The sequence below is a fragment of the Orcinus orca genome, chromosome 1 (genome assembly GCF_937001465.1).
Source record: "Orcinus orca chromosome 1, mOrcOrc1.1, whole genome shotgun sequence".
Taxonomy (NCBI): Eukaryota; Metazoa; Chordata; class Mammalia; order Artiodactyla; family Delphinidae; genus Orcinus; species Orcinus orca.
This window is the reverse complement of record NC_064559.1, coordinates 20,250,039-20,265,882: the sequence shown is the minus strand read 5'-3', so window position 1 is coordinate 20,265,882 and position 15,844 is coordinate 20,250,039.

Below are 15,844 nucleotides of genomic sequence, written 5' to 3'. Positions count from 1 at the left end.
TTTTAATTACTTATGGTGACAAAATCTTCTGACTAACCTTGTTGTTTTTGAATTTTGCATTCGACATTTCTCTGCAATATCAAGTCACTTCTCAGGTATCTTTCACGGCTTGGATAAAGAACTACAAGTTGACACTAAATTTAGTTTATTGTCATAATTGAATCAAGAAATAGTGCCAAACAAGATTGCTAATCACTTATTTTTCATAATGTACATGAACTGAAAGTTCTAATATGTTTCATTTCAATGGAAAATTTCATACATGGATATCACGTGTTATTGTGTAAAGAGATCCTGATTAAGAGTAAAGATGTATAGTTTCTAATATTAGTTTTGTTACTTAACTTCCAATTTTAAATTTCCTCACATGAAAACAGAACTCAATACTACCCAGCTTACTCACCTGTGGTAATTATAAGAGTTTCTGATAACCCATTTTGGTGACAGAACTTTGAAATGAGTATAAAAATTCTCTAAAATAAAATGACAGAAAGTGACTTAAAAAGAAAATAAAATGTGTAATTTAATGTGATGCCACATAGGTAAATATGAGAATTTGCTTAGTTTTATTTTACTTAATGTGAATTTAATGCAAGAAGTATTCATCTCCCAATGTTTCTGATAATTTTGTTCAGAAACTAACAATACTGATGACATCACAATTTGAAAGTCATAATTAAAACACTAATGTTTAAAATTATTTAAAATAATCATGGTAGCTTCAAAAGCAAAAAAATATATATGGAAATGGTAAATGATTCTTGTGAGTCATGTCTGTGAGAAGGAAGCAATAATGTGTGGCATTTTACAAAGAATAAGCAGTAATCACAGGAAATGTCTGTGGACACTCTAAATGGTTTTAGGTGAACCATGGTGAACATATCCAAAAACCACAGATGTATTGTGTATGTATGTATATATGTAGAGTATGCAAAATAATAATTAACCAGTGTGCCTTACTTTTAACTGCCTCAGTTTAAGAAAAGTATATTTTCAGCACTGAATATAGTGTCCCATCACTAGCATATAACAGGGGATTCATTATTAATTATTTCTTAGGTACTAACACATTAAGAAAATTAACGTAGTCATTTGACACAAGACTGCCATTCTAAGGGGAAGGAAAAGATACAAAATACTTTCTAGAAGTAGTCAGAAACAGCCTTTGTCTTGAAGTTATAAATTAAGTATACATACTCTGGATATGTACTCCAGGTCAATTTTATTAAATGCATGATTAATATTTTATAATACTATCACATGGTATACACTATCATCTTTATTTTTGTAATTTTGACATAGGTATCTGTAATTAATCAGGAGATCAAAAATCATCTAAAGTTGAAATTATAAAATTCTAATAGACTTCCTTGTGGATAACTTTACAGACATGTTTTACTGTGTAAACTATTTGTGAAAACGTAAACTACCTTAGGGGACAAGCTTTATAAATATAAATCATTTAAATCTCCATTACATGCAGGTTATTTTAAGTAGGCATTTACCAACATATGTGTGTGTAGGAAGTTGCACAAATCATAAGTATGCAGTTTGATAAACTTTCACGAATTGAACACCCATGTGTGACCAGCACTCAGCTCAGGAAACAGAAGCCCCACCTGTGTACCTCCAGCCACTAATCCAATCTAAGTACTGTGATGGTTAATCTTACATGTCAATTTGACTAGGCCACAAGGTGCCCAGATATTTGCTCAAATGGTTATTCTGTTTGTTTCTGTGAGGGACTTTTGGACGAGATTAACATTTAAGTCAATAGATTGAGAGTTAAGCCAACTGCCCTCCATAACATGGGTACCTCATCAAATCAGTTGAAATCCTGAATAAAACTAAAGGCTGACCCTCTCCTGAGTAACGAGAATTCTTCCTGTCTGAATTTGTTTTATTCTTTCCTTCAAACTCAGACTGAAACATTGGCTTTTCCTGTGTCTCGAGCCTATAAGCCTTTGGACTGAAACTAAACCATCAGCTGTCCTTGGGTCTGCAGTTTGCTGAATATCTTGGAACTTTCCAACTTTCATAATCGTGTGAGCTGATTCCTTATGTCTCTCTCTCTGTCTCTGTCCCTCTCACACACACACACGCTGTATTTCTGGAGAAACCTGACTAATAAAAATACTATTTTAATTTATGCCTTTGCCCATTTTTGAACTTTATATATGTCGTATCATGCAATACATATTATTTTATGCTTGGCTTCTTTCACTCATCAATATAATTGTGAGATTTATCTACACTATTGCTGGTTGTTTGAATTTCAGTTTATTTGTATTACTGTATAGATTTTTAGTCTGTGTGTATATAATTCATTTTCTAATTCACAGTATTAACTTATATGAAGTTTCCATCTTAGGGCTATTGTGAATACTGGTGTTACGTAATTCTACTACATGTTTCTTGATGAACACTTTTGAAAGTTTCTTTTGAGTATATACTTAGAAGTACAACTGCTAAACAGTAAAAAATGCATATATTCAGTTTGAGTACATATGACCATATTTATTCATACTCTTATCAACATTTTAAGGGTGTTTCAATTGCTCCAGAGCCTCTACAAATTGTTTGGTTGTTTAATTTTAGACTTTACAGTAGGTGTGGTTTGGTACTATATTACATTTTAAATTTTCATATCCCTGATGATTAATAGCATTGACTTTTTCATTTGTTTATAGATCATATCTTATGGCATACCTGTTAAATAATTTTCCACTTTTCTGTTAGATTTTCTACCATTTTTTCTTATTAAGTATAATAGATTTTTAAATATATTAGATTTTTTTCCTCAAATGCATGCATATATGCTTCAAAAGTGAAGGAGAAAAAAAGACTTTCTCAGACAAAAAATTAGGGAATTTGTTGCCCATAGACCTACCTTGAAAGAAATGCTAATAGAAGTTCTTTAGTGAGAAGGAAAATAGGTCAAAAATACAGATCTACATGAAGAAAGGAAGAGCACTGAAGGAGAAGTAAGTGAAGATGAGATAAAAACTTTTATCATATTCTTACTTGATTTAACAGGCAACAGGTTTTTTCCATATTAAAATAGCAACAATGTATTTGATTATGTATGCTTGTGGATATATCTTATGTATGCCTTATATATGGGAAATGAATGAGAGCAATAATAGAAGGGATAGGTAGGAAAAATTAGGACTATTTTGTTATTATAAGGTACTTATATTGCCACTGAAGTGGTGAAGTGCTATTTGAAATTGGACTTTGATTATTTTTAAATGTACATTGCAAACTCAAGGGTGACCATTGAAAAAAGTGGGGAAAAAAAGCATAATATGCTAGGAAAGGAGAGAAAATGGAGTCATATAAAATGCTCAATTTAAACCACAAATGGCAGAAAGAGAATGGAAGAAAAAATAGGAACAAAAAACAAGGGAAATGAATAGAAAACAGTGATGAATATGACACTTATTTATCTAACTTCATCAATAATCATTTTGAATGTCAGTGATATACTGCACCAATTAAAAGACAGGGATTGTCACAGTAGATCAAAATCCACAACTCAACTATATGTTGTCTAGAAGAAATCCACTATAAATATAGAGACACATATAAATTAAAAGTACAGGGCTTCCCTGGTGGTGCAGTGGTTGAGAGTCCGCCTGCCGATGCAGGGGACACAGGTTCGTGCCCCGGTACGGGAAGATCCCACATGCCACGGAGTGGCTGGGCCCATGAGCCATGGCCGCTGAGCCTGCGCATCCGGAGCCTGTGCTCCACAACAGGAGAGGCCACAACAGTGAGAGGCCCGCATACCGCAAAAAAAAAAAAAAAAAAAAAAAATACATCAATGGAGAAAACTATACCATAGTAACACAAATCAAAGAAAAGCCGGAGTAGCTATATTAATTTCAGACTGAGTAGACTTCAAAGTAAGGAAAGTTATCAGAGATAAAGAAGGGAGTTATATGATGATGAAGGTGTCAGTTCTCTAAGAAGGCATAACAATTCTTAACGTGTATTCACCTAAGTGTCAACAACATGAGGCAAAAACCAATAAAACTGCAAGGAAAAATAGATAAATCCAACTACTCTGGTAGTTGGAGACTTCAGCACCTCTCTCCCAGAAATGGACCCATCCAAGAGGCTGGAAATCAGTAAGGACACGGTTGAACTCAGCAACACCATCAATCAACTGGATGTTATTGATGTCTATAAACTCCTTCATCCAACAAGAGCAGAACACACATTTTTCTCAAGCTCACATAGATAATTCACCTAGATCACATTCTAGGCCATAAAACACACCTGAACAAATTTAAAAGATTAGAAATCATACTATGTCTACCCTCAAATCACAGTGGAATTAAACTAGACTATTAATGTTTACTCACAAGGTATTGGTAGAAACAAATGAAGATTATAACAAAATAATTCTGAAGTTCTTATTTTTTTTCATCTTAGACAATAAAAGACACCTTGTGTTTTTTTTCATGAAACATTTACAGAAATTGATGATTTTGTGAGCAATTAAAGTTTCACGGGAAAAAATCATATAGTATGCTATCTGATAATAATGCAATTAATAAAACCATGACTAAGAAATTTTCATAATTACAAGTGTGAAGTTACGTTTATTTAATCCATGTTTCAAATAGGAAATCATATTAAAAACTACGGAATTTTTGGGCTTCCCTAGTGGCACAGTGTTTGGGAGTTCGCCTGCCGATGCAGGGGACACAGGTTCGTGCCCCGGTCCAGGAAGATCCCACATGCCGCGGAGCAGCTGGGCCCGTGAGCCATGGCCGCTGAGACTGCGCGTCCGGAGCCTGTGCTCCGCAACGGGAGAGGCCACAACAGTGAGAGGCCCGCATACCGAAAACAAAGCAAAACAAAACAAAACAAAACTATGGAATTTTTAACTGAATAATATGAAAACTATGTAATTGGATAGTTTTTAAGTGTCTTTATTATACACAGTTCAAATGTGTTCAAAAACAGCTTGGAAATAGCAAAAAAATAAAGCCTTATCTGTCATGAACATCAAACTTCAAATGCTTGCATTATGCAAATTGGGTCTATGTATGGTAGCACATAAAAGCAACCATAGAAAAATAACAGAGTGCTTATTACATTGTACAATTTCCAGTTAAGTAAACCACAAAACTAGAATTGTGCATCAAAGAGCGCTTGCCATTTTATTTGAGCACTACAACTTGCAGTAAACAAGTTGTTTATTTTCCATGTAAATTGCCTTCCTGAATGCTCAAACAGCATATATTAAAAAGAAACAAAAATATAAACAGAAACCTCAATAATCATAACTTTAAAAAGTGGAAAGTTTTACATGCATGTGTTTTAAACTCAGACTGAAATATTTTCATGAGGTTTCAGGTGAATTCCTATTTTAGTCTAGCTCACATAAAATGCTCTTTCATTTATTGCACTTTAAAATATGCTATAGTGTAACAAAGGAACTTTATAATAGATATTGAATTGAATAAAATTAGAAATGCTGATTCAACAGTCTTGTAATTTGTCGCTTTTTATTAATTTCTAGATGATTAAAAAATTGAGCATTAGTCAACAGGCTATAGTTCTAAAATATTCATTGATTTACATTTTCATTCTGTACAAAATACATTTAAACTGTTTAGCGAAGTTTCACCAACATTATCGAATCAATCCTATTTAAAATAACCCCCATTAAAAGATTAAATTAGCATAAGAATAAATTTTCAGTGTAAAAAATTGCTTTGGCAGCATGAAAGGCTTCAACAAAAATATAATAACAAATATCTAAAAGCTAAAATGTCAAGGGGGTTCATGTTCAAAGTTAAAGAACTGTGAATATATTACAAGAGATGCCATTTAAAAAATTCATTTAATGAATTTTATAACAGTTTTAGATTTATGGTAAAATTGTCAAGATAGTACAGAGACATTCCATATACCCCACACAGAGTTTCCCCTGTTATTAACATGTTACATTAATATATTTGGCACAATTAAAGAACAAATATTGATACATTATTTTTAACTAAAGTCCATATTTTATTCAGGTTCCTGTCCTTTTTAACTAATACGTTATTCTGTTACAGAATATTATCCAAGATACCACACTGCATTTAAGAGTCAAATCTCCTGATCCTTCTCCTAAGAATGGAGTTATGTGTTTTGGGGAGGAAGATCACAGAGGTAAAGTGGCATTGTACCATATCATATTAATGGTACAAAATATCAACATGACATCACTGCTGATGTTAATCTTGATTACTTGGCTGAAGTAGTGTTTATAAGATTTCTGTAAATTTACCCCCCCATATATATTCATGTATACAGAGAGAAATCTATATCTATAAATCTGTTTGTCTATCTATCTATCTATCTATCTATCATCTATCCAATCTATCATCTGTCTTAAAGGAAGTCACTATGTAAAGTCCACACTTAAGGAGGTAGAGTTACGTTTCTCATCCGTGAGGGAGAAGTATTAACATAAATTTTTTGGAATTCTTTTTCACAAGAGATTTGTCTCTTCTCTTCCATTTATTTATTTATTTAAATCACTATGGACTCATGAGATTTGTTTCATAATTTGGGTTATAATCTAATATCACTTTATTTTGTTGTTCAAATTATTCCAGTTTTGGCCCTTGGGAGCTCTTTCAGTTGGCTCCTCTGTCAACTGTCCCTTTGACATACTCTCCTCTATCCCCTTGACCTACTCCAGTCTGTGTGTGTGTGTATGTTTTAGCACTTTCTTAATCTGTGGATGCTCCAGGCTCATTTTGCACAATTCCTGTCCTCCAAGTCCTAGAATCAGCTATTTATCCAAGAAGCCTTGCTTTCTTTTCACAAAGAGTAATATTAGAAACTAAGAGCTCAGTGCTAGTTGTGATCATTGCCACTGGGTTGTACTGGCTCTAGATCTTCTCAGGTAAGTAGGGATATATATGTATATATACTAACCATCATATACACACATGCCTATACATAGCTCTATTTGTAACTGTGTTTATAATAAAGTAAACATGCGTTGATGTTAATATGTCCAACTGCAAACCATTATTTCCACTTGGATCATTCTAGCCATTATGCTTGCTTATCTGTAGGCACCTCCATCAGTGAGAAACCGGGCTCCTATTATTCACTATTGATTTTCTTAATTGTTCATTTCCAGTATACATGTATAGTAGTATCCGAATCGTTAACATGTAATCCCATGGGCAATAACTTTATGAGTCTGAGTATAATGCTTAGGGTTTTCAGTACAGAGTGTTCTGTTTGTTTATTTTTCCTTTTAGTTTTATTCCATTCATTTCCAAGGTTACTTAGGTGGCAACTTCCCTCACTCCCCTCAGCAAGACTGTTTCATACTTTTGTAATACAGTTAGGTTCTTTTGTCACACTTTATATTTCAACCAGGGATCACCTGGCCTCCTATTTATTTAATTTTAATATACTAAGAGTCTCATTTGTTCTGTAAGGTCCTATGGGGTTTGTCCCATACATAGTTTTGTGTATCCATCATTACAGTATCATTAGAATAGTTTCACAGCCCTAAAATATTCCCTGTGCTTCACATATTTAAATCTTTTCCCCCTCCCATATCCGTGACAAAATACTGTAATGTCTCCATAGTTTTGCCTTTTCCAAAATGTTGTATAAGTGGAATCTTATGGCATGTACACTTTTCAGACTGGTTTCTTTAACTCAGAGATATGCATTCAAGATTCATCCATGTCTTCTTTTGACTTTATAGCTCATTTTCTCTTATTGCTGAAAATAATATTCCATCGTATGATGTAGTGTGCCTTGTTTTTCCACGTCCCTTATGAGGGACATCTTGGTTGCTTTCAGGCTTTGGCTCTTATGAATAAAGCGTCCATAAACATTTTCATGCAGGATTTTATGTGGAAGTAAGTTTCAGATCATTTGGGTAAATACCTAGGAGCACTACTGCTAAATTTTGTGACAAGATTACACTTAGCTTTGAGAGGAAATGTTAAACTGTCTTTCAGAGTGGCTGCACCGTTTTGCAATTCCACTGCAGAGAATGAAAGCTCCTGTTGCTCCACAGTATAGCCAGCTATTGGTCTTAACTCCTTTTGGATTTTAACCTTTTTGTGTGTGTGTGTGTGGTACGCGGGCCTCTCACTGTTGTGGCCTCTCCCGTTGCTGAGCACAGGCTCCGGATGCGCAGGCTCAGCGGCCATGGCTCACGGGCTCAGCCGTTCGCGGCATGTGGGATCTTCCCGGACCAGGGCACGAACCCGCGTCCTCTGCATCGGCAGGCGGACTCTCAACCAGTGTGCCACCAGGGAAGCCCTGGATTTTAACCTTTATAATAGGTGGGTAGTGGCATCATATTACTGTTTTAATTTGCAATTCTTAATGTCAAATGATGTCCATTACCTTTACATATGATTATTTACCATCTGCATAACTGCTTTGCTAAGGGGTTTTTCCAGATATTTTGCCCAATTTTTAAATGAGTTGTATATTTTCTATTATTCAGTTTTATAGTTATTTGCATAGTTTGTAAATGAGTTCTACAGAAGATATGTATTTTGCAAATATTTTCTCCTAGTCTGTGGCTTGTATTTTCCTTTTCTTAACAGGTTCTGTCTACAGCAGAAGTTTTAAATTTTATTAAAGTCCAACTTATCATTCTTTTCATTCATATATCATGTTTTCGTATTGTATGTAAAAACTCATCACCAAATGTTCATTTATTCCTATATTTCTCTCCAGAATTTTTTAATTATGCATTTTACTTTTAGATATATGATCTATTGTGAGTTAATTTTTGTGATGTTAACTCTCTGAGTAGGTTCTATCTAAGCCTCTATTTTCCTTTCTTTTTCTTTCCTTTTTTTTTTTTGCATTTGGATCCCCGGTTGTTCCAGCACCAGTTGTTGAAAAGACTATCATTTCTCCATGATTGCCTTTGCTTGTTGTCAAAAATCTGTTGACTGGGGCTTCCCTGGTGGCACACTGGTTGAGAGTCCGCCTGCCGAAGCAGGGGACATGGGTTCGTGCCCTGGTCTGGGAAGATCCCACATGCTGCAGAGCGGCTAGGCCTGTGGGCCATGGCCGCTGAGGCTGCGCGACCGGAGCCTGTGCTCTGCAATGGGAGAGGCCAGAACAGTGAGAGGCCCGCGTACCGCAAAAAAAAAAAAAAAAAGATTGATTAACATTTCTATTCATCTACATTTAAGCAAGTCAGGACTTGTCCTGCCTGGAGACCTGAAAATATTAAATTTCATTACCTGGCCATTAGATTTTCTGATATGTTTCAAATGGAAGTAGTGCTTTTCCATCTTGACTTTAAGAATAATATATGCCTGGTTAATGTGTGCAAATTTAATAACATGGTTATTAATAAAGATTTTGGTTACTGTAATGGTACTCCAAAAATAAGTTAGGATACTGTGAAGATACTTCAAAGGTAAGCTTTGACTGCTATCAAAATCACAGCTGGATTTTTGCAGAAATTGACAATCAGATCTTAAAATTGATCTGGAAATGTAAGAGACCCAGATTAGCCAAAATCATCTTGAAAACGAAAACCAAATAGAGAACTTTCCTAATTTCAAAATTTACAATAAAAATTTACTACAAAAATTTCAAAATTTACTATAAAGCTACAGTAATCAAGACAATGTGGTTCTGGCATAAAGATAGAGATATAGATTAATTAAGAGTCCAGAATAAGCCCTTACATTTATGGTCACTTGCTATTTGACAAGGCTGTCAAAACAAGTCAATGGGGAAAGGAGAATCTTTTTAACAAATGGTTCTGGGATATGTGTGTATCTTTATGCAAAAGAATAAAGTTGGACCTCTGCTATGCATCATACACAAAAATTAACAAAAAAAAGAATTATGGAGCTAAATACATGAGCTAAAATCATATAAATCCTAAGTGAGAATATAGCAGAAAACCTTCCTGATCTTAGATTAGGCAAAAATTTCTTAGACGTGACAATTAAATCACAAGAGACAAAATAAAAAGTGGATAACTCGAACCTCATCAAAACTAAAAAGTTTTATACAACAATACAATCAAGAAAGTAAAAAGAGGGGAAGACGGCGGAAGAGTAAGACGCGGAGATCACCTTCCGCCCCACAGATACACCAAAAATACATCTGCACGTGGAACAACTCCTACAGAACACCTACTGAACACTGGCAGAAGACCTCAGACCTCCCAAAAGGCAAGAAAGTCCCCACATACCTGGGTAAGGCAAAAGAAAAAAGAATAAAAAGAGACAAAAGGATAGGTACGGAACCTGCACCAGTGGGAGGGAGCTGTGAAGGAGGAAAGGTTTCCACACACTAGGAAGCCCCTTCGTGGGCGGAGACTGCGGGTGGCGGAGGGTGGAGGGAGCTGCGGAGCCGTGGAGGAGAGCACAGCAACAGGGGTGCGGAAGGCAAAGCGGGGAGATTCCCGCACAGAGGATCAGTGCCGACCGGCACTCACCAGCCCAAGAGGCTTGTCTGCTCACCCGCCAGGGCGGGCGGGGCTGGGAGCTGAGGCTCGGGCTTCGGTCGGTCGGAGCGCAGGGAGAGGACTGGGGTTGGCGGCGTGAACACAACCTTAAGGGGGCTAGTGCACCACGGCTAGCCGGGAGGGAGTCCAGGAAAAGTCTGGACCTGCCGAAGAGGCAAGAGGCTTTTTCTCCCCTCTTTGTTTCCTGGTGCGCGAGGAAAGGGTGATTAAGAGCGCTGCTTAAGGAGCTCCAGAGACGGGCATGAGCTGCGGTTAAAAGCGCGGGCATCAGACGCTAAGGCTGCTGCTGCCACCACCAAGAAGCCTGTGTGCGAACACAGGTCACTATCCAAACCCCCCTTCTGGGGAGCCTGTGCGGCCCGCCACTGCCAGCGTCCCAGGATCCAGGGACAACTTCTCCGGGAGAACGCACAGCACGACGCAGGCTGGTGCAACGTCACACTGGCCTCTGCTGCCGCAGGCCCGCCCCGCATTCCGTGCCCCTCCCTCCCTCCCCCCGGCCTGAGTGAGCCAGAGTCCCCAAAGCAGCTGCTCCTTTAACCCCGTCCTGTCTGAGAGAAGAACAGACGCCCTCCAGCAACCTACACGCAGAGGCAGGTCCAAATCTAAAGCTGAGACCCGGGAGCTGTGAGAACAAAGAAGCGAAAGGGAAATCTCTCCCAGCAGCCTCAGAAGCAGCGGATTAAAGCTCCACAATCAACTTGATGTACCTGCATCTGTGGAATACATGAATAGACAACGAATCATCCCAAATTGAGAAGGTGGACTTTGAGAGCAAGATTTATGATTTTTTTCCCTTTTTCCTCTTTTTGTTAGTGTATATGTGTATGCTTCTGTGTGAGATTTTGTCTGTATAGCTTTGCTTCCACCATTTGTCCTAGGGTTCTATCCGTTCGTTTTTTTTTTCTTTAAAAAATTTTTTTTTCTTAATAATTATTTTTTATTTTAATAACTTTATTTTGTTTTACTTTATTTTATTTTATCTTCTTTCTTTCTTTCCTTCTTTCCCTCCTTCCTTCCTCCCTCCCTCCCTCCTTTCCTCCTTTCTTTCTTTCTTTCTTTCTTTCATTCGTTTTTTCTCCCTTTTATTCTGAGCTGTGTGGATGAAAGGCTCTTGGTGCTGCATCCAGGAGTCAGTGCTGTGCCTCTGAGGTGGGAGAGCCAACTTCAGGACACTGGTCCACAAGAGACCTCCCAGCTCCACATAATATCAAACGGCGAAAATCTCCAACAGATCTCCATATCAAATTCAGCACCCAGCTTCACTCAACGACCGGCAAGCTACAGTGCTGGACACCCTATGCCAAACAACTAGCAAGACAGGAACACAACCCCACCCATTAGCAGAGAGGCTGCCTAAAATCATAATAAGTCCACAGACACCCCAAAACACACCACCACACATGGACCTGTCCACCAGAAAGACAAGATCCAGCCTCATCCACCAGAACACAGGCACTAGTCCCCTCCAACAGGAAGCCTACACAACCCACTGAAACAACCTTAGCCACTGGGAAAGACACCAAATACAACGGGAACTATGAACCTGCAACCTGCAAAAAGGAGACCCCAAACACAGTAAGATAAGCAAAATGAGAAGACACAGAAACACACAGCAGATGAAGGAGCAAGATAAAAACCCACCAGACCTAACAAATGAAGAGGAAATAGGCAGTCTACCTGAAAAAGAATTCAGAATAATGATCATAAAGATGATCCAAAATCTTGGAAATAGAAGAGACAAAATGCAAGAAACATTTAACAAGGACCTAGAAGAAATAAGATGAAACAAGCAATGATGAACAACACAATAAATGAAATTAAAAATACTCTAGATGGGATCAATAGCAGAATAACTGAGGCAGAAGAACAGATAAGTGACCTGGAAGATAAAATAGTGGAAATAACTACTGCAGAGAAGAATAAAGAGAAAAGAAAGAAAAGAACTGAGTACAATCTCAGAGACCTCTGGGACAACATTAAATGCACCAACATTCAAATTATAGGGTTCCAGAAGAAGAAGAGAAAAAGAAAGGGACTGAGAAAATAGTTGAAGAGATTATAGTTGAAAACGTCCCTAATATGGGAAAGGAAATAGTTAATCAAGTCCAGGAAGCACAGAGAGTCCCATACAAGATAAATCCAAGGAGAAATACGCCAAGACACATATTAATCAAACTGTCAAGAATTAAATACAAAGAAAACATATTAAAAGCAGCAAGGGAAAAACAACAAATAACACACAAGGGAATCCCCATAAGGTTAACAGCTGATCTTTCAGCAGAAACTCTGCAAGCCAGAAGGGGCTGGCAGGACATATTTAATGTGATGAAGGAGAAAAACCTGCAACCAAGATTACTCTACCCAGCAAGGATCTCATTCAGATTTGATGGAGAAATTAAAACCTTTACAGACAAGCAAAAGCTGAGAGAGTTCAGCACCACCAAACCAGCTTTACAACAAATGCTAAAGGAACTTCTCTAGGCAAGAAACACAAGAGAAGGAAAAGACGTACAACAACAAACCCAAAACAATTAAGAAAATGGGAATAGGAACATACATATCGATAATTACCTTAAATGTAAATGGACTAAATGCTCCCAGCAAAAGACACAGATTGGCTGAATGGATACAAAAACAAGACCCATATATTTGCTGTCTACAAGAGACCCACTTCAGACCTAGAGACACATACAGACTGAAAGTAAGGGGATGGAAAAAAGATATTCCATGCAAATGGAAACCAAAAGAAAGCTGGAGTAGCAATTCTCATATCAGACAAAATACACTTGAAAATAAAGACTATTAGAAGAGACAAAGAAGGACAGTACATAATGATCAAGGGATTGATCCAAGAAGAAGATATAACAATTGTAAATATTTATGTACCCAACATAGGAGCACATCAATACATAAGGCAAATACTAACAGCCATAAAAGGGGAAATCAACAGTAACACATTCATAGTAGGGGACTTTAACACCCCACTTTCACCAATGGACAGATCATCCAAAAGGAAAATAAATAAGGAAACATAAGCTTTAAATGATACATTAAACAAGGTGGACTTAATTGATATTTATAGGACATTCCATCCAAAAACAACAGTATACACATTTTTCTCAAGTGCTCATGGAATATTCTTCAGGATAGATCATATCTTGGGTCACAAATCAAGCTTTGGTAAATTTAAGAAAATTGAAATTTTATCAAGTATCTTTTCTCATCACAACACTATGAGGCTAGATATCAATTACAGGAAAAAATCTGTATAAAATACAAACACATGGAGGCTAAACAATACACTACTTAATAATGAAGTGATATTGAAGAAATCAAAGAGGAAATTAAAAAATACCTAGAAACAAATGACACTGGAGACACGACAACCCAAAACCTATGGGATGCAGCAAAAGCAGTTCTAAGCGGGAAGTTTACAGCAATACAATCCTACCTTAAGAAACAGGAAAGATCTCGAATAAACAACCTAAACTTGCACCTAAAGCAATTAGAGAAAGAAGAACAACAACAAAAAAAAAACCCAAAGTTAGCAGAAGGAAAGAAATCATAATGATCAGATCAGAAATAAATGAAAAAGAAATGAAGGAAACGATAGCAAAGATCAATAAAACTAAAAGCTGGTTCTTTGAGAAGATAAACAAAATTGATAAACCATTAGCCAGACTCATCAAGAAAAAAAGGGAGAAGACTCAAATCAATAGAATTAGAAATGAAAAAGGAGAAGTAACAACTGACACTGCAGAGATACAAAAGATCATGAGAGGTTCCAACAAGCAACTCTATGCCAATAAAATGGACAACCTGGAAGAAACGGACAAATTCGTAGAAATGCACAACCTGCCAAGACTGAATCAGGAAGAAATAAAAAATATGAACAGACCAATCACAATTACTGAAATTGAAACTGTGATTAAAAATCTTCCAACAAAGAAAAGCCCAGGACCAGATGGCTTCACAGGCAAATTCCATCAAACATTTAGAGAAGAGCTAACACCTATCCTTCTCAAACTCTTCCAAAATATAGCAGAGGGAGGAACACTCCCATACTCATTCTACGAGGCCACCATCACCCTGATACCAAAACCAGACAAGGATGTCGCTAAGAAAACTACAGGCCAATATCACTGATGAACATAGATGGAAAAATCCTCAACAAAATACTAGCAAACAGAATCCAACAGCACATTGAAAGGGTCATACACCATGATCAAGTGGGGTTTATCCCAGGAATGCAAGGATTCTTCAATATACGCAAATCAATCCACGTGATACATCATATTAACAAATTGAAGGAGAAAAACCATATGATCATCTCAATAGATGCAGAGAAAGCTTTTGACAAAATTCAACACCCATTTATGATAAAAACCCTGCAGAAAGTAGGCATAGAGAGAACTTTCCTCAACATAATAAAGGGCATATATGACAAACCCACAGCCAACATCATCCTCAATGGTGAAAAACTGAAAGCATTTCCACTAAGATCAGGAACACGACAAGGTTGCCCACTCTCATCACTCTTATTCAACATACTTTTGGAAGTTTTAGCCACAGCAATCAGAGAAGAAAAGGAATCCAAATCGGAAAAGAAGAAGTAAAGCTGTCACTCTTTGCAGATGACATAATACTATACATAGAGAATCCTAAAGATGCTACCAGAAAACTACTAGAGCTAATCAATGAATTTGGTAAAGTAGCAGGATACAAAATTAATGCACAGAAGTCTCTGGCATTCCTATACACTAATGATGAAAAATCTGAAAGTGAAAGCAAGAAAACACTCCCATTTACCATTGCAACAAAAAGAATAAAATATCTCGGAATAAACCTACCTAAGGAGACAAAAGACCTGTATGCAGAAAATTATAAGACGCTGATGAAGGAAATTAAAGATGATACAAATAGATGGAGAGATATACCATGTTCTTGGATTGGAAGAATCAACATTGTGAAAATGACTCTACTACCCAAGGCTATGTACAGATTCAATTCAATTCCTATCGAAGTACCACTGGCATTTTTCACAGAACTAGAACAAAAAATTTCACAATTTGTATGGAAACACAAAAGACCCCGAATAGTCAAAGCAATCTTGAGGACGAAAAATGGAGTGGGAAGAATCAGGCTCCCTGACTTCAGACTATACTACAAAGCTACAGTAATCAAGACAGTATGGTACTGGCACAAAAACAGAAAGATAGATCAATGGAACAGGATAGAAAGCCCAGAGATAAACCCACACACATATGGTCACCTTATCTTTGATAAAGGAGGCAGGAATGTACAGTGGAGAAAGGACAGCCTCTTCAATAAGTGGTGCTGGGAAAA